The sequence below is a fragment of the Halichoerus grypus genome, chromosome 14 (genome assembly GCF_964656455.1).
Source record: "Halichoerus grypus chromosome 14, mHalGry1.hap1.1, whole genome shotgun sequence".
Classification (NCBI taxonomy): domain Eukaryota; kingdom Metazoa; phylum Chordata; class Mammalia; order Carnivora; family Phocidae; genus Halichoerus; species Halichoerus grypus.
Window position 1 is genome coordinate 46,006,068 of NC_135725.1, and position 20,320 is coordinate 46,026,387.

Sequence of the window (20,320 nt, forward strand, 5' to 3'; positions counted from 1 at the left end):
AGAAGCCAGAAGCCTTCCAGATTATTCTGGAACTAGAAAACCAGATGTTATCTGATTCTATTTCAGATGGGGTTCTTTGAAAGAGGTCTTGACATAAGTTTGGTCACTTTACTCAGAAAAATACCACGTTGCTGTAGTCTTCCCGGCAAATGCTCAGGCTTAGAGAAGATTTTGTGGGGAGAAGTCTATGGCACCAGAAATGTATAAAACTAGAGCTTGGAATCCATGCTCCAGGCTTCTGCTACAGCCTCTTAACAACAGAAATGCTGACCTCAAAATTCCAGAGTCAATCTCTTCAATTTGCCCACTTACAATTGAAACAACTGATGGGCCAAATGATGACAGTGTCAATTCTGGAAAGGCAAGGCTCCATCTTTATGTCTGTACCCAACGTGCCGAGCATGGGGCCTGTCCTACATTTAGCACACCATGTGTTTGATACATTTGAGAGTTTTATTTTATTTTTTTTAAAGATTTTATTTATTTATTTGACAGAGAGAGACACAGCAAGAGAGGGAACACAAGCAGGGGGAGTGGGAGAGGGAGAAGCAGGCTTCCTGCGGAGCAGGGAGCCTGATGCGGGGCTCGATCCCAGGACCCTGGGATCATGACCTGAGCTGAAGGCAGATGCTTAACGGCTGAGCCACCCAGGCGCCCCACATTTGAGAGTTTTAGATAAAGCTAAACACAGCAGGATCTTAAAAAATGATCAATCCTTAGAAGACTTCACTGGTTCATAAATTTGGTTGCAAAGAAGGATAGAAAAACATGTAAAGCAATTTCTTTTGTTTATTTTCCTTCTCCTCTTCCTTCCTCTTCTTGTTTTAAGGAATACTCACTTAAAATTGGAAAAGGTTATTATTTTATTTGTTGGCAAAGATGTAAAACAGAAATATCCTCTTGGTAGTTAAAAAATGGTGCACGGGGGGAGGGGGGCACCTGGGTGGCTCAGTAGGTTAAGTGTCTGACTCTTGATTTCAACTCAGGTCATAAACTCAGGGTTGTGAGATCAAATCCCAATTCAGGCTCTGTGCTGGGCATGGAGCCTGCTTGATATTCTCTCTTTCCCTCTCCCTCTGCTCCTCCCTGCCTCTAAAAGAAATGGCTTGAGGAAAAGGCAAAGCTCAAATACCCTAATAGGCCAATGGGATTTCCTAGGCTTCTAAAATCACAACAACCCACTAAAGATCTTGACAATGATCTAGACAAACCAACATGGAAACTTAAGAGATTCTACCACTGAATCATTAAAATGTCAAACAGGAAGAGCCAGTTTCCAGAGCATGAAAGAAAATAGCCTATGACCCACCAACAGACAAAAAGTCCATACTTTTGCCTGAACCAAGTTGGTGAAGAAGACAGACACAGAAAGGGCCCACAAGTCCCAGTTCCCATCATCATTTGCTTGTCCACATGATTACTACTTGAGCCCTCCTCTGGAAGAGAGAGGGAAGGAACAACCACCAATAACCCGTTGGCAGGGTCAGAATGTTGTACTGCACTTGGCAATTGGGACCATTTCATACGGAATTCTCACCTTCCCTTGTTTGTGTCCATTAGGTCTTTAATTAAAAAAACAAACAAACCTAAGAGTTAGACTCTAACATTATTTGGAAAATAAATTCTACTTGCTCAAAAAGAACAAGAGAGCATGGTTTCCTTCTGTTGGCTCTTGGAACCAGAAAGTCCCATAGGAGTGCTGTACATCTTAAAGGTCATTCAGTGGGATTGCCTTGTGCCCATGAGGGGGCCCAAGGGGAGGGGAGACCCTTGTGAGATTTGGTTTGTTTTTAGTAAGGAAGATGACCCCCCTTAAAGAGCATGGCAACCCAATACCTCAAGAAAGTTGTTTTCCTCCCTACTAATCACTAGTGTCTGTCAATCATTCCTGCTAACTGGACAAGCTGGAACTAAAATATTCTTCTCTTCTACTAATATAAAATCATCTGTTCTCCTTGACTCCATAGCTTACCCCATACTGCAACTTACCTTTCCTCTGAGGCTTCTGGGACTGACTGCAAAAAATGCTTGCACAGCTGTTTTGTAGCAAGACTGCCCTGCAATCAGTAGGCAGCCTATTGATTTTTGTGAAGACACTCATCTTGCCAAGCAAAGGGAAATAAAGAACAATTAGCTTACTCAGAGATCCTACTGTTTACAAAGAAAATCAAACGAAAGACCAAAGGCACCTAGGCCGGGAATACAAAGTGTAGCCCTTCTACTTAGCTTCCAATTCTTATCAGGCCTGCCATATGGTAGCAAGTCGGCATCACTTAAGTATCAGAGGACCTTGTTCTGAAATTCCACAACCATATCTGGTTGATCAGTGTGGGTGTCCAACTCACCAACAGATGGTACCCAGCATTGTACCCATTAAACGCTATGATCTCCATAACCATTTCATAATGAGATTGGACCTGATAAGATCAGGGAGCAGATTTTCATTCTGCACAGAGATTCTGCCAGCTTTTTGACAGCAAAGTGACTTTATGGATTAAAAGCCTCTGAAATTATCCCATAAAAACAGAGCTATAAGCAATAGTCTTCAGCCATGAAGAAGAATAAAGCGTTTGGGGGGAAAAAGGCAGCAATGTAGCCATATGGACACTCTCACTTGAATGATGAAAAATTGAGTGTGTAGAAACAGATCACTTAAAATCATTGGTAACTACCCTTTTCAGTAAAAAAATACTCTGGTTGCCCTTGGTTTGGCATTGATCATTCATTCAATAATTGTTTACTGAGCATTTGTTATTTGCCAGGCACTCTTCTAAGGACTCACGTGTGAGCAAAATAAATTCCTGCCCTAACGAAGCTTGTATTTCAGCCGACTTCTACGTTTCTATGGGAAACCATGTCCTGGCCTACCTGGGGCTCCCAAGAGAGTGAGAACACCACCCGGTAGGCCCACTGAACTACACGTAAGCACCCTGCTACACCCTGTTGTCAAAAAATAATAATGCGGTCTTTTAAAAGAAGACAGGTTAATGTTTATCACTCTGCTTCTTGGCTTCCCAAGGAGTACAGATTTCTGTAATTCAATCTGAACCACCCAACCTGATTTTATTGAATGTTGCTGTGATCGACAGATTTGATTACTCATCAAAGCATTTTTCAATCAGATTTCGGAAATCCGTTGAGAAAAGAGAAACAAAGAGAGACCTTGCACAAGTCTTAGAACATGTTTGCCTGTTCCCCGCAGCCTTGCAGTTCCTCGGCGGACCTCTCACTTAGTGCTGCTCACCCCAAGCAACATGTTTGGCCCAGGATCTCCCCTCCCTTTCCCCACTTACTCAAGGAGGCGCTGCTCCCACAACTCTCCCCTCTTAGCTTCACTGAATCTTTTCACTTGCCTGTGTCATGCCCATGACTACACCCATGTGCTAGGGTTCTTCCCACCTGAAAAACATCTCCTGGCCCTACATCTTCTCCCAGCTTGTCCCCCGTCTGTTTGCCTGTACACCTATCTCTAATTCCCATGCTCCCATTTCCCAGACCCACTCCATCAAAACTGGTCTCAGCAAGTCACCAAGGACCTCCTTACTGCTAAATAGATCTCATTCTCTGTCCTCGTCCTACCAGGTGACCACCTGGCATAATCACTCTCTTGTCTTGAGATACTTTCTGCACCCGACTTCCTCATTCTGCAGGTGTTCTTCCTTCCTCCATAGCTGCCTCTTCTCCAGCTCCTCTACCTCCTCCTCCTCCTTTCCCTCCCATCCCCATGCTGGAAACCTCAGGACTCAGGCCTTTGGCCTCTTCACGTCTTCGTCCAGGCTCACTCGCGGGGGATTTTATTCAGTCCCTTGGCTTTACGCGCTACCGAGAGTCTCAGGATTTCTGAACTTGTATTTCTAATCTGAATTCCAGGAGCACCTCTAACTGTCTACTCGACATCCCTGTTTCGATGTTAAACTTAGCCATTTAGGTCTCAAAACTGCAACTGAAAATGGAGCCCCTGTCTTCCACCTGAGACCTGCTCCTCCTGAAGTCTTCCCCATCTCAGTTAATGGCAATTCCACTCTTCCCGTTACTCGGGCCCCAAATCTTGGCATCACCCTGCCTTTCTTTCTTTATCTGTCACACCCTGTACCTGATCCATCAGCAAATGCTCTTGGCTCTGCCTTCAAGAAATGTCCAGAATTTGGCCACCTCTCACTGCCTCCGTTGTTACCAACCTGGCCAGGCCACCATCATCATCCACCTGGACCATGGCACCATTTACATGAACATGGGGGTCACTGAGCTCCCACTCTATAGTACCACTGACACAAGCTACACTGAACAGAATTCAGACTCTCTCAGTGCTTCTGTGGGATTATCAACATTAATTATTATATGACTTTCATGCCTGCTGGTACCATAAAAAGATGCAGTACTCTGGTTTGAACCTACACTTACCCCAGACACATCTTTGTGCCGTCTTACAGGTTTCAGATTCTTGTTGCCATTGGCTGTCTTTCTGATGTGACGTGTATCTGCAGATGTGTGTGCCTTTGTACGTGTGCACTGCCCCGAGGTGTACGGCTGGGGGGTGAGCAGAGCCTGTGTTTCACGCCAAGACATGAGTCCTGGTGGGCACTGTATTTGCCCACCTCGAGGAGATGGCACCTTTCTCTCTGCACAAAGATGCCTTCCGCTCATCACATCCCGCACCTATAAAGCTGTCTATAGCTAGGGGAGGAGTGGGGTTGTGCCTTTTCTAATTGGTCTGGTCAGAGCAGGGAGCCTTGTAAAATCTGCTTAAAGACAGTGAATAGCTCAGTGGCAGGCCTGGCTATCTGTGTGCATGGACAGAGGAGTCTCCCCTGCCCCATAAAGACTATGTTGGTTGCTTCTAATTTCTTTATGCACTGGGAAGCCAGGCAACCTAACTTGTTTGAATTTTGTCTATGGGAAAACATATCAACAGAATCTTATAAAGAGCCTTATGCAGTTGTTGCACAATTAAGGGCCTGAAATTTAGAGCACTCATCTTCTGGCATCTATTTGGCTCTTGAAAGTCCTCTTGGCCTTGGATCTTGGTTCTGCTCTGATCATCCAGACACAGGACTTCCAGAAAAATGGAAGTTTATGAGATTACAATCATACACAAATATAGACTGCCAGACAGTGGTTTATTATTCTCCCAAGATGACTACGTGAGCAATTTTTCAGGATATTCACCTTAGAGTGGTCCTTTCCATAAAGACAATGTATGTGAACCTTACAGGAAAATGTGCTCAAAATCCTTCTGGTCCTATGTCCTAGTATTCTCATTCAGTGCCTGCCACTGTCTCTTTGTGTCTGCAGTCCCATCCGCCTGTGGGCTCAGACAGACAGTGATCCATTCCTATCACCTTGTTAATTATAGCACTATCCCACGAGACAAGGGGAAAGCCATCTGCCCCCATTTCTTGATGTAGAAAACCGGGGACAGATAGACACATATGTAACTCATGAAATGTTGGAGCATTTAATGAGGTAGTAAGAACACAAAAATATTTTAAAATAGGGGTGCCTGGGTGGCTCAGTCGTTAAGCGTCTGCCTTCGGCTCAGGTCGTAATCCCAGAGTCGTGGGATGGAGCCCTGCATCGGGCTCCCCGCTCAGCGCGAAGCCTGCTTCCCTTCTCCCTCTCCCACTCCCCTTGCTTGTGTTCCCTCTCTCGCAGTGTCTCTCTTTGTCAAATAAATAAATAAAATCTTTAAAAAATATATTTTAAAATAGGGGCATAGAAACCAAAACTGTTTCAGAACAGCCATTCAGGGAGTCAGTGAAATTCTTGAACAAGCATTTTTGCCCCTAGACTTGTGAGGTTAAGGGTAGGAAGAGCAAAGAGCATCTCACAGCACATCACAAAATACTTCATATTATTTTTGTAAAGATGGCTAAAAAAAAAATCTGTAAACCTCTATAACCCAACTCTAAGACTTTAAGAATCTTAATAAGAGACCCCATGCTGATAATATTCTTAAAATGAGCTATTCAACTACAGAAGGGTCTTCCTGTGATCCACATTTGCAAGAAACTGAAATGGTGGTATGGTACTCTAAGCGCTGTTTTACTACAAATAAATAATAGAAATCATGTGCCGGGACTGCTGAGAGCATAGCTCAGCACTGACATACAGCAGACATACCGATCCAAGGTGACGATGCGCTGAATGTCACTGACATTACCACGCATTTGGGGCCTGTCTCCCAGAGCCCCAGTGAAGTGAGATAGAGTTGGATTCATTTTTAGCACAGTTTATGATTATCCACCAGTGAAGCATGTGGTGCTACTTCCCAGGGCATTCAAATTCTTCCTCCTAAAGCACAACATTATCTTGTCTTGTTCTATTTATTTTCCTTAAATGTGTATGACTTGCAGAGTGCTAACATGCCAAAACATATGCTTCCTGAGCCTGTTCTCCCACCTCACCTTCATTTAGACTTTCAAGGTCAGAGCTATTTGAGGCTAGCCACTTAATTGGACTTAAAATAAAAGGCAGCCGAAAACAGCAGATTTGTAACGGTCCTTCAAAATAAGCATCAAGAGAGCAGCCTGGCGCATCTGAACCTATTTAAATAAATCAGCCTCTTGTTCAGGGCCACAAAACTCCATCCACCATGCCACCAGTCACTGTGTAGCTTAAACAAGCTAGAAGCAAGAAAGAAGATGTTTCCTAAGCCCCTTGGAAACTGCTGGAGCTTTGAAACAATTGTGCATTTTTGTACCAAGCATGATTGCTTGGAGAAGTTCTCTTTACTCTCAGAGCATGCTCATTAATCAGGTTCATCCAATTACTGCTCATGGTAGACAATGATGGATTTAAGATCATTACCATATTGTTATTATTTACGGTATGCTGCTCCATACACTTACAAAATTTTGTTTAAGATGAAGGCAAATGTTCCTAGAGCCTGGAGTGGGAAGGTTTATATTGAGGGGAGAGGGGGAAATGGACAGGACTGGCCCACAACCAAGATATGTAAAGCTAAGTGCCAAGGTCCAGATGGCATAATGGACTAGCCTCTCATCTGGAAGTGAAGGCCTGTGGCCCAACTGCTTTCCTGACAGGGCTTCTGGGTAAGATGTAGGGAAGGGGATTTGATGACAAGAAACTCTCTTAGATAATACAGAGAAGAGTCAGGAGTAGGTAAGGAGGGGTGAGGCAGCCAGCAGACCACAAACATCTGGGGACTAACGTTCAAGTAGACTCACATTCTCACGATCTCCATAATCAGGAAGCCCTGGACCCCACACAAACTCGAATCCTCCTCCAGTCCTTAACTTCAAGGGGATCAATCTTTCCTCAAGACCAACTCAATGGAAGAGGCAGCTTTAAGGTTGGACCCAAGGGACCCAAATCACTCTAGATATAAGTATGGGTAGAACAGCTTGGAGATCCAAGGGTCCCCAGTCCAGGAGTTGCCTCATCTATGGAGCACATTCCTTAGCAACCCACACAATAGGAGAAAATATTTGCAAATCATATATATGGTAAGGGACTTGTATCCAGAATACATGAAGAACTCTTAAACTCAACGATAAGGCAAATAACCCAATTTAAAAAGGGGCAAAATATTTGAATAGACATTTCTCCAGAAAAGACATACAAATGGCTGATAAGCTCATGAAAAGATGTTCAACATCATCATCCTTCAAGGAAATGCAAATCAAAATCATAATAAGGTACTATTTCACATCCACTAGGATGGGTATAATCAAAAAGACATAATAGCTGGCAAAGAGAAATTGGAACATACATTGCATTGCTGGTAGGCATGCAAAATGGTGCGGTCACTTTGGAAAGCAGTTTAGCAGTTCCTGAAAATGTTAAACATAGAGTGAACATATGACCCAGCAATTCCACTCCTAAGTATAGACCAAAGAGAACTGAAAACATACATCCACAAAAAACTTGTACGTAAATGTTCATAGCAACATTATTCATGATGACCCCCCACATGTAAATAATCTCAGTGTTCATAAACTGATGAATGGATAAGCAAAATGTGGTCTAGCTGTGCGGGGGAATATTCAGCCATAAAAAGGCTACAACATGGATGAACCTCAAAAACAGTATGCTAAGTGAAAGAAGTCAGACACATGATTCCATTTCTATGAAATGTCCAGAACAGACAAATCTAAAACAACAGAAAGTAGATTGGTGGCTACTAATCTATGGGGAGAGAGAAAAGGAGGAATCACTACTAATAGGCATAAGGTTTCTTTTTTGGGGTGATGAAAATGTTCTAAAATTAGATAGTGATGCTGGTTTTACAATTCTGTGAATATACTAAGAACCACTGAATTGTACACTTAGGGTAAATCCGATGGTAAATTAGAATTCTATATAATAAATATTTTATTTATTTATAAATAAATTCTATAATCAATTATATCTCAAAAAAAAAAAGCTTCTTAAAGCTACAGCTGGAGTGATCTGACTTTTAGAATTGGGGGCCCTTACCCATCCTGATACCCATACTTGCAACTTGAGGGGACTGGGGAATTTCAAATGACTGCTATTTCCTAAGTTGGAAATTTGTTGTTTGCCGCTTGACTTTAATACATAAGCCATTCATGGTACGATTTTTTTTTCCAGACCCAGACTTTTTATCACAAACACTCATCACTACCATTCCCAACATCTCTCACAGGGCATTAAGTGCCCTTTGCACTCTTACCTATGAGCCTGGGAACAAATACTACAAATGGGATTGGTTAGTCCCTGAGTCAAGGGCAGTGACTGAATCCAAGACAGAAAACACATATGCTGACAAACCAACATCAGGTATAGCCGTGACATGGAGACATGACAAGCTAAGATGAAATATTGATCGTGCACATAAGAAAAGAGTAAATGCATTTATAAGGCAGTGACAGGAGGGCTCAGGAGATTTTCACAGCTGAGTGACGTTCAGTTTCATAGATAGGGAAACTGCTCCTCTCTTAATCCTCTGCAAGAACAGAGGGAAAGCAGGTTCAAGTCCGAACACCAAGGATTTAGCTATTAGTTAGGGATTAGTTGGGCAACTGCCCCTTCATATGCCTGCATGGGAGGCATGGTGGCAAGGTCCTGAAATGACAGGAGGAAAACACGCTGGGGAGCTGGGAGTGCGGGTACAGACACTGGACTTAGGGACAGCAGGCTAGTGGCGCAGGGAAGGGACTCAGAGGAAAAGAGGCCAGAAGTAGGGCATCTTTGGGTAGGCAGGTGGGGCGGTATTCTGCTGAGCACTTTTCCTGTGCAGTCTCATCAAAATTCACAGCCTCTCTATGAAGAAAATTCTATTATTTTTCCGAATTTATAGATAAGTAAAGTAAGTCCAGAGAGGTTAAGTAACTTGCCCAAGATTGTCCAGCTCGGATGGTCACACTCTATCCCAGACTTAAATAATAATTCCATCGTGTTAAACCTTCACTGTCATACTTCATCTCAGAAAACAAAGTCCCAAGTTTCTGGAACACACCAATGCTCGGGTCTACCACAGGCCTAAAATAACAGAAGTGGTTCGACATGTATTTAACTGCTATCAGGTGGCATGGAAAAATGAAACCAACTCAGCCGACTTGAGGGGTTAGGGCAACAGATGAGCAGTTTTAAGTGGGAGAAAGATGGCTGCTAAAGGTGAAACCTGTGTTTCTACCAGCAGCCTGCTTGCTCAGCTCAACGTCCATCAAACAGTAAGAGAGAAAGGGACTTACCACACACCGGAAACTCGGCCCTTTCCGGGAAGCTCCTACGGATGGGTAAAGAAGCCCTCATTACCCCCTCCAAAGGAACTAATCCGCTCCAATTGGGTTCCTTAATTGGAAAAGCCCTTGGAAGGAGGCAAGTTCAGGGCTTCATTACCTGATCACCTCCTCTATTGGCCAGTCCATAATTACAGGCATATACTTGTTTCTTTCCCATTCATCAAGAACCACAGGGGCGCCTGGGTGGCTCAGTCGGTTAAGCACTGGCCTTGGGCTCAGGTTGTGATCCTGGAATCGAGCCCCGTTGTCGGGCTCCCTGCTCAGTGAGGAGCCTGCTTCTCCCTCTCCCTCTGCCCACTCATTTGCTCTCTCTCTCTCTCAAATGGATAAATAAAATCTTAAAAAAAGAAATAGAAAAGCACGGAGTTATCAGAACTGGTGGGGATCTAGGAGATAAACTGGCCTCTTTATTGTCAAAGAGGAGACGTTTGGGGCAAAAGTGCCTGGACCAGGGTTAGACCACCACAGTGTGGGATGAAAAGGACATCATCTCACGAGGCTTGGTTCCAGCCAATGTGGATTCTGAGTGTATCCTTTAAAGCTGTAAGCATGGCTTTACTACCGCCTGGTGCCCAGACCCTTTCCAAACCCACTAGCGTTTACCAGCACGGGAACCATGTTTGCATCATTTTGCTTACAAATCCAGCCTCTGAAAAAAAGGAAACCAACCTAATTGAAATGCAGCTTTGGTCTTCTTGCCAAGGTTCTGCTTTCCTCTGATTTCATCTCCCTGTTTCATCCACATTTCTTTTCCACCCAATGACAAGCTCACTGGGCAACAAGGATGAGTCGAGGCTCAGGGAGCATATCATGCTTTGATCTGCCCCTTCTTTCCCCTGCAATCAGTCTATGTCAGAGCCAGAGAGCAAGACACAACTTGGTAGATGCCGGCATTTTAGGACTCTGCAGAAATCTGCACTGGTCAGAGGGCTGAAGTGACCCAGCTGAACACGGACAGTGTGTGTGCTTGGAGAGGAAGCCAAGATAACATGTGGATTAATGGCTGAAACCGTCCCAACCACGAAAATCAGCATGGATTTACGTGGCTGAAACAGTCCCAACCATGAAAATCAGCATGGATTTACATCCACATAAGGGTCCCTGTGGATTCATAGCTCTGAAACTCTAAATAGTCAATTATAAAAAGGAGAAGTTGAGGGTGTGGGGCAAAGCCACCACCAGCCCAAAGGGCACTTTGGTTGAATGAAGAAAAGACACCCCTTTCTCTGGGCAACCACAGTTCCAGACCAACGCACACAGCTTATCCAGCAGAGTGATGTCTGAATTTCTGTCCCTATTCATCCCCTTGATCAGAAAGATGCCCTTGTGCAGTAAACTAGCACAGCTTTGCAGGGCAGCCCTGCAAGGAGGAAGAGGAGAAAAGAAAAATTTCTTAACATGATACTATTTTTTAAAACTCAGGTGACAACTCATTGGTGGGTCATGACATTACCTTAGAGGGTTGAAACTGGTATTTTTGATAATATGGAAAATTTAAGCAATAAAAAATGCATCATACTTAGATTTTATTTTTATATGTGTATGTAAGCCTATGTTACAGAGCATGTGCTATGCTATGTAACACGATGGGTTAGAATGGAATATGGATTTCTTAGTGGAGGTCATGGTAAAAAATATTTGGAAGTCACTAACTGAATGGAGCCTAATATGTAATATGAATCTAATTTGGAGGTTTGCTTTGTGTTTATCCCCAACTGTCCAGTGAGAAGCACCAGGAAAAGGAGCAGACATTTAGGAGTCAGACCCAAGTTCAAATGCAGTTTAATACCACTCAACTGGGACCTCAGGCAATCACTTATGTTTCCTGACCCTCAGGTTTCTGAGGTACAGGTGGAGATGATCTCTATTTCAGGGTGTTGGTGGAGTAAGGACCTCGTATGAAGCACATGACCAGTTTTGAGACCTCTCTCTTCTCTTGACTGTGAGACAAGCATCCCAGGGATGCACATGCAGCTGCCAAGGTGAGTTCTCCCAGCTAGAAGCCACAAATGCTGAGCAGGTCTAGAATCCCGCTGTAAACTTCAAACGACTTTCTCCCATGCAAGTCGTTCTTGTGACTGGAAGAACTACCTCCCACCACATGCCCAAGCCAAGCCAATAAGTCATTTGTGTGAAAATAGCGCAGGTAAGCCAATTTAGAAACAGAGTTTTGTGGTATGGGTGTGGTTAGAGTCTGGTCTTCTGTTTTAGGTAAATGTATTAAGTTATTACTTTGACACAGTTAGAGTACTCCATGTAGTATACACTAGAGTTTCCAAGGACAGAAATGATAAGCTGGAAGCAACGTTTAGGTCATTTAGTCTCCCATTTTCCAGATGAGAAAATAGGGTCTTAGGTGGTACAGGCTTCCCCCTACCCAAGGTTTGCATGGCCAGTCCCTGGGAACTTCATCTCCCAACTCCTGAGTCACAAGGCCTCCTTCAAAATAATTCATCCTTGGGGCGCCTGGGTGGCTCAGTTGGTTGGGCGACTGCCTTCGGCTCGGGTCATGATCCCGGAGTCCTGGGATCGAGTCCCACATCGGGTTCCCGGCTCAGCAGGGAGTCTGCTTCTCCCTCTGACCCTATCCCCTCTCATGCTGTTTCTCTCTCTCTGTCAAATAAATAAATAAACAAAATCTTTAAAAAAAAAAATTACAAAATAATTCATCCTTTAAAACAAAAAACACAAAAACCTCCTGGCTTTATTTGGGTGTGGAAGTCATGGGGAGGGATGAAAGCTAACGTCTGTGATTCTCAACATATACTTGTAAGAGATCTTTGAGTCATCACAGAAAACTTTAAAAATGACACAAAGGATATACAGCAAACTGGCAACCTATTAAAAAATTAATTCTCAATAAACGTATTTTTCCAGACTCAACCTCCCAATTAATCAAAGAAATGCAAATTAAAACAACGAAATGCTGTTTCACTGTGAAAACATAAAAACATTAAAAATCATACTAGTCTACACTACCAAGTATGTCACAATATAACAGAACATTTAAAAAGCTTATAAACTTTGATCCAGAATTTCTGTTTCTCTGAAATCAGAAATGTGTGTATAAGGCTATTTGTTATAGCATTTTTTTTATAGTAGTGACATATTTGCAACATTTTATAATATGAAAATGACTTTTTATTTTACAATAATACTAAACAATGAATTACATTTAATGATATGAGGAAATGCTCATAGTCAAGTTAAAAAAAAAAAAAACTAAAATGTGGGGAACTTGGGTGGTTCAGTTGGCTAAGCATCTGCCTTCAGCTCAGTTCATGATTCCGGGGTCCTGGGATGGAACCCCGAGCTGGGCTTCCCCACTCAGTGAGGAGTCTGCTTCTCCATCCGCCTCTCCCCCTGCTTATGCACGTGCCTCTCTCTCTCTCAAATAAATAAAAAACTAAAATGTTATACACTCAAGTTTAGGGTTATGCATGTCCAGTATCATTCCAGTTTATCTAAATACTTATATATGTGAATATACGTGTGTGTATATGTGTATGTGAGAAAAGTCTGGAAGAATACATGCAAATGTGCAGAATTATTTTTGGATGGTGCAATGAAGAGATGATGGGCTCTTTTAAATCTTTTTATATTTTGATGTGTTTTTATAATCCTGTACAATGAATATATTACTTTCAGTATCCGGTAAAAATATTATTTAAAAGGTAAATTTAAAGTGGCCCCAAATAACTGTTAGAATTGCCTCTTAGATTTGACTCAAAATTTGCCATTGGTAGGATTTTTGTTGATGAGAAGCTTTATTGAGATGGTTAGGCTACACTCTCAGTACCCTCTATGAGTACTCAATTAAAATTCCGTATCAGTATCTCTTGTTATATGCATTATCTTTTGACAAACCCATAGTCTGAAACATATATTTCTGGCAATATAATGGACCAAATATTCAGAGAAACCATTCTCAGTATATCATACCCCAAAATGTTGGATATTATATATTTTTTAAAATTATCTAGGGGCGCCTGGGTGGCTCAGATGGTTAAGCGTCCGCCTTCGGCTCAGGTCATGATCCCAGGGTCCTGGGATCGAGCCCCGCATCGGGCTCCTGGCTCAGCGGGAAGCTTGCTTCTCACTCTCCCTCTGCCTCTCTCCCTGCTCATGCTCTCTCTCTCTGTGTATCTCTGTGTCTCAAATGAATAAATAAAATCTTAAAAAAAAAATAAAATTATCTAACTATGTTAGTGAGGAGTCAGGGGTTTCTTAGAACCAACAACACCAAGTTAGCAAATCCAGGGGGGTCTGTATTGCTTTGCCCTCAAAGTACTTGCCATTCTCCAGTGGCCAAAGACTAGGTTTTTAGAAGCTACAACAAGGGCCTAGTAGGGAGGAGGTAATTCAGAGACCTCCACTCCCAGTAAGCTAAAAATGAAGGGTTGATATTCTTAGCAGGTGAATAAGGGGGAAAAAAAAAACCTGCCTAGCAATGGGAAACAGTAGGCTGTGCCTATTTTGGTCTTGGTTTTAAGTGATATTGAAAAGAGAGAGAGAGAGAGGAGTCTCCTTTAAGAATTTCTACCACTGGCTCACTCACATGGTTTGGAGTCTGAATTCACACTACCTGGGTAGAAAAAAAGTCAAACATTTAGGTTAGAATGATGCCAGTCTGGTTGTGCTATCAGGCACTTGCCTGAAGAACAAATACAGTCCTATTCAGAGGAACACACTTAAAACCCAGGCCTCAATGACTTCCCATGGGTAAAGTTCCAAGGAATAGGAATTCAATGTATTTTTTTGTTTGTTTGTTTTGTTTTTAAGTCACTACATATGTAAGAAAGCAACTACATGATCGAGAATCAATAAAACAGCAACACTAGACCTGCAAGGATATTGTCACTAGGAATATTGATTATGAAATAGAAATCAATTTAACATTTCTAAAGAAATAAGTCAATAAATGATTAAGGAATAAGAAACAATGACAGTCAACCTGACAGATATGAAAGAGCCACAAAAAAACTTCTAGAAATGAAAACTATAAAAATATTAGAAACTTAATGGATAAGCTTGAGAGCAGATTAGACAAAATTGAAGAGAAAATTAGAAACTAGGAGGTTCACATAAAGAAAGGAGCAGAATGAGGAACAGAGACTGAGAAAGAGGAGCAGTTACAAGATGTGGTGAATGGGTTGAGATGGGGCATCTGTTTAATCAGAATTCTAGAAGACCATAGGAAGAATGAAGTAGAGTTGAAATTGGTGGAATACATCAATCTGCAAATTCAGGAAGTCTACTGAATCACAAGTAGGGGATAAATAAGTAAGAAAACAATGCCTGACATGGCATAAGGAAAATGCTAACCACCAGAAACAAAGAGAAAACCCTAAATGTAGTCAAAAAGAAAAGACAGATTTCTCACAAAGGACCAACATTTACACTGACACCAGTCTTTTTCAACAGCAAAAATGGAAGTCAGAGATAATGGAATATAATTTTCAAAGTCAAATGAGAAAATAATTTTCTACCCACACTGTCTTTCAGGATTAAAAGTGAAATACATCTCTAAGCAAATACAAACAGGAGCATTTACTATTAACAGATTCTTGCTAAAGGAACTTATAAAAAATGTAAGTCAGTAGAGGAAAAAAACTCATAGAAAAATGTCTGAAATGGGGAAAAGAATGAGGAGGGGAAAAGCTGGTAAAAAATGGTTAAATCTAAAAACACTGATGACATGATGACAATGTAATTTGTAGGGTTAAAAAAGTGAAGTTATACCTCAATAAAGCTGTTATAAAACATGAAGGTAGAACTTAAATCATGGACTTCAAATCATATATAGCAGGGGAGAGGTGATAAGGTTAAAATGTTCTAAGGTCCTTAGGTTGTTTGTCAGGAGTGTAATTAACCTATACTATGTTAAGTTAGCTATACATATTAAAATTTATAGGCCAACACTAAAAGAATAGAAATAGAGTGTATAAATCCCACACTAAGGGAAAAAGAAATTTAGGGAAAAAAATTCAATGTTCCTCCTTCTCCAAAAAAAAAAAAAAAGAAACAGAAAGATCAGAACGGATAGAAAGTATAAAGTAGCATAATAGAAAGAATCCAAATGTAACAATAATGACAATCGATGTAAATACACTAAACTTTCCAGTTAAAAGATAATGATTGTCAAACTGAATTAAGCAAAATGTAGCTATATTCTGCTTACTATATTCTGCTTGCTATATTCTGCTTACTAGGGACTTATTTAAAACAAAAGAAGGTTGAAAATAAAAGAATGAAAAAATGAAACCATCCACACTGAAGATGTACTTGCCTCCCCAACAGCCAAAGAACAGGTTTTTTGTTTTTTTTTTTAAGATTTTATTTATTTATTTGACAGAGAGACACAGCGAGAGAGGGAACACAAGCAGGGGTAGTGGGAGAGGGAGAAGCAGGCTTCCCACGGAGCAGGGAGCCCAATACGGGGCTCGATGAAGGGCTCGATGCGGGGCTCGATGTGGGGCTTGATGCGGGGCTCGATCCCAGGGCCCGGGGATCATGACCTGAGCCGAAGGCAGACCTTAACAACTGAGCCACCCAGGCGCCCCAGCCAAAGAACAGTTTAACATAGCAATCCCATTCCTTGTTAAAGTTAAAATACAAATAATCTGGTTCTACCAGAAAGAGAGACAGACAGACAGAGAAAAGGAAAGAAAACGGGAAGAGAGGAATTGGGGGGGTAGGAAAAATAGACGAAGGAAGAAGGGAGGAAGGAAGGGAAATGGTGGTAAATCCTTGCTCTCAAGATTGCCTGGATTCATAAAGTTTAGGTCCTCTCTTGCTGGAGAAATCAGAGAAGCAAGGATGAAAAGCCACAGCTAATCTGACTTCTGTGTATTAAAATCTGCTGGGCTTTCTGGGTCTGTTGAAATGCCTTTTCACTCTCTGAATCACATGCAGTAACCAAAGGGTTTGCTTTTAATATAAGTAGAAGGAAACAAAGCAAGGAAAAGAGCACCATTCTATATCCCTAGATAAACATACTACATTCACAGACATCTAGTCAGTTAAGAATTTTAACGCCTAAAGTTTCTTTCTTGAGAGGACAGAGAGTTTCCAAGTCTATGAAGTAATCCTATCCATTTATTTATTAGAAGGATGATCTTACTTTACCTTCCTTGAAGTTTGTACATTCATTTTACTCATTTATTTATTAGGAGGGGAAACAAAAATTGAATATATAGTATCTTCTGTGCCATAAGCAAGCTTGGACCTACACATTTGTACTGATAAAATTATTGATGGTTTAGCACCTTATAAGAATGACTTCACCTTGTGAGGAATATTTATAGTATTGTTTTAATTTTGTTTTTCTCATGAACATTAATAACAATTTGAACCACAAAAACTCTATTTACAAACAACTTTTCAGGAACATACAAACTGAATAAAGCAAAGCACACCTAAATTACTAACTAGCCTACTCTTCAACGATCCAGTCTTAAGCCTCTTTATTTAGACCATTCCTTCATTAGAACTGGGCTGACTTGCTGTCAGATTATAATGCCAAATCTAAGAAGAAGTTAAATACCATGGACAGCTGCTTTCTAGGCCAATGATGGCCTAGCACGGAACAGATCAAGGGACCTTCAGCAGCCAGGCCAGAAACACAGCAAAATGCTCTGGATGCCCTGAGATTCCACTGCTTCACATCCTGCAGGATTCAGAGTTATTCCTGACCAGCCATGGAGAGGTTTTTAGAAGAGAGTCCCAATCATTTATAAATAAGAATACCCTGAAAACAAAAATCTCTGCTCAGCATCGATATTTCTTAACCCCAGTTAATGGCCTACTTATTTCAAGCAAAAGTCTACACAATAAAATTTCAGGACAATAAATGCATTTGGAGGTTTCCTTAGAGTTTATGATAATAGCTGGTCTGCATATATTCACTGTATGTGAACGAGGGCTTATAAATATCATACTATGACAAATAGCCTATGCCCCTAAGGGAGACAATGACCTGCTTAACTCAGTGATTCACTGGCATGAATTCCAGTTTTTAAAAATGTGAAATTCTTGAATTTAAAATAATGTATTTTAGGGATGCTTGGGTAGCTCAGTTGGTTGAACGTTGGACTCTTGAGGTCTCAGGGTTGTGGGATGGAGCCCCACATCAGGCTCTGTGCTCAGCACGGAGTTTGCTTGAGAGTCTCTCTTTCCCTCTCCCTCCGCCCCTCCCCCCGCTCACATGCACACTCTCTCTCTCAAGTAAATAAATAAATCTTAAAAAAAAAAATTTATTTTGACTTACTTTTCATTTAAGAAGAGACGATAAAAGGAAAAGAACTAACATTTATTGAATAACCCACATTTGCCAAGGACCATGTTAGCTGCTTAGCGTTCATTTCTTCATTTAATAGTTTTCCTAGCTCCATGAAGTAGGCATTATTATTTTCATGTTCAAATTAGGAAACCAAGGCTCAGAGAATTTATATAACTTCTGAGATCACCAGGCTGATTACACACTGAGGTCAAAATCTTTTTTTACCCTGAGTCAAAGCTCAGATCTATTTACCCTATCATGATACCACACAACTTTTTAAAAAGGATATTATTATCACTAAAAGAAATAATAGTAATGACAAATAAAAACCACACACAGGGTGTAAAAATTAAATGAGATGAGAAACTATTACCGTCACTATGAAAAAAAACGCAGCTCACATTTTTCCATGCTTCCCAATTGCCCCATGATATATATCCTCAATAATGGAAACAAATTAGAATTTTCAACTTGTCTATGAAGCAAATAGTTTCCAAAACAGTTCACTGCCCAAAGCCCAGGAGAGTTGATGATTTTTTAGCAAGAATCACGGATGATTTGTACAAGAACATCTAAAATATGTTTCCTCTAGTTTCCCAAACTCCCGTTCTCCATAGTTGTACAAAGACAAACACAAAAACATGCTGAGTATTTTGCTTCCTAAATTCTTCTACAGCACATTCCTCTCCATGAAGCCTTCATTGAGGGCTGCACTTGGGTTAGGGTCTCTTTCCTGCAAGGTTTGATGATATCAGAAGCACTGGTTTCTGTAGGATGGTGGGGTATGTAGTCAGAAATCTACTCTGCCGGTTAGAGAACTAGATGGCCACATTCAAGGACTCATCCCTCTTTGGGACACATTATGTTCAGTGCTTGGTCATAAGATTCTGAATCAGGCATATGATAAAGACTAACTGCTGAAACAAATTTTTTTTTCCCCAACAATACTTCAAAAGTGAAACTGGCAAGGTGAAATTTCCTGAAGGAAATCACCTATCATTATACACTGTTCCTCCTAAAAATGTGTTCTAGCATTTTTGAGGAACACCAAACAAGACATAGCTATGCTTAAAAAAATTCTATTCCTGTGATAATTTATAGTTCAATTTAGTTACTGAATGCCAAAAGAAATAATAACGATTAAAAGGAATAAATTAAAGCTATTCAGTGCTAACAAGGGAAATAATACAATGAACATATTTTGGGGGGAAAATAAGAAACAGGAGAAATAGACATGAATCTAATCTACTTTCTTTTTTAATTAGGTAAATCCAGAACTTCCAAATTTAAAAACTGCACAATATTAAGCATAGCACTAAATTATGGATTTGAATAACTACTGTTAAGGATTGTCAACCTAAGCTGCTGACTTTTAAATATCATAAAATTGACATGACAGTCACCTACTGTAGTAGGTAAAGATCCTGCCAGAGCTACTTTAATGAATGGTTTACAACTGATTAAATATTGCCTGTAAACTGTATTTAAAAAGTTATTCCCAAATGCACAAAATCAGCTCCTCCTCAAATCAGAATATAAAATCCCCCTGCAATCTTAAATACACCATCAGATTGCTCTGCAAATTGCTTTATCACAAATGTTGTCAGTATAACCTTCAGCAGAATCTGTGATTAAGTTAGTGAAGTTCCACTGTTGTGTAACAAAACAAAAATATACTAAGCCCTCGAAAAGACTTTTTACCCTTGATGTGCCCAGGATATTTATAAGACACCAAATTGTTTCCTTGACTCTAAAAAAAATATGTCTTTCCCTTGGCAATTATTAAGTACTCTAACTGAAATAAACACATAGATTATTAATGTGAACTGCTCAAACTAGCAATCAGGCTTGAGGGATCATCATTTTGGCTACAAAATTAGAGCAGGGAGAGGGGTCCAACAATGCCCTCAAGGATGTGTATTCAGTTCTAACATCTGAATGCTTACTTGCCATGTCTACTGCTAAATGACTTTTTTTTTTTTACTACAGTTTCTAACAAACAACCATACACTGAGTGAAATGTCAGAAAAAAATATAGTAGAAAACATTTTTCTTTTACACATAATAAACAGCAATATTACTGGTGTTTTGGGGTTTTTTTGCTTCCATGTCATGGTTGCTACAAAAATGATGGGTGGTCATCCAACCTGAACATAAAGGAATTATGCTAAGTTAATATCTTTTATTTTTTTGATAAAATATCTCACCCTCCACTCAACATCTGTTTTTTGCATACATGAGATTTTTCCCAGATGCTAGTATGAAAAATCTGCATATGTATTTTGGTTTTCTGTTTAAAATTACATTCAGA

General features: G+C 40.8%; 1 protein-coding gene across 2 annotated transcripts in view; it reads right to left on the reverse strand.

The window, feature by feature from the left end:
* SLC24A2 (solute carrier family 24 member 2) overlaps positions 1-20,320 on the reverse strand; it is a 249,579-nt gene that overhangs the window by 225,342 nt on the left and 3,917 nt on the right. The window lies entirely within an intron of this gene.